Consider the following 300-nt stretch of genomic DNA (forward strand, 5'->3'; position numbering starts at 1 on the left):
CTCATCCAATGGGACTGTCTTCACAAGCTGAGGCCAGGACGCCCCGAGGGACAGGGAGGGGCCGGTGTGAGCCACATCTGCAGGACTTGGGTGGCGCACGCCGAAGCCGCCCTGACTCTGAGCCAGGGGCGGGCGGACTGTGACAGGCTCTGGGCTGTCCCCCAGGTCCCGGCCTGTGTCCAGCCTCAGCTCAGAGGGCCTGGGTGCCGACTCACCGGGGTTCCTGCTGGCCCTCGGCCCCGCACTGCCCACTGGCTGCCCACCGAGCAGCTGCCCACACAGGATCCCCGTGGCCGCCGT

The 300-nt window shown here is 70.3% G+C and overlaps 1 protein-coding gene across 1 annotated transcript in view; it reads right to left on the minus strand.

Annotated features, from left to right (window-relative positions):
• The window catches only part of LOC102759940 (oxysterol-binding protein-related protein 5-like), a 79,407-nt gene that overhangs the window by 854 nt on the left and 78,253 nt on the right, over positions 1–300 (minus strand). The window lies entirely within an intron of this gene.

Source organism: Myotis davidii, unplaced genomic scaffold (assembly GCF_000327345.1).
Source record: "Myotis davidii unplaced genomic scaffold, ASM32734v1 scaffold3578, whole genome shotgun sequence".
NCBI lineage: Eukaryota > Metazoa > Chordata > Mammalia > Chiroptera > Vespertilionidae > Myotis > Myotis davidii.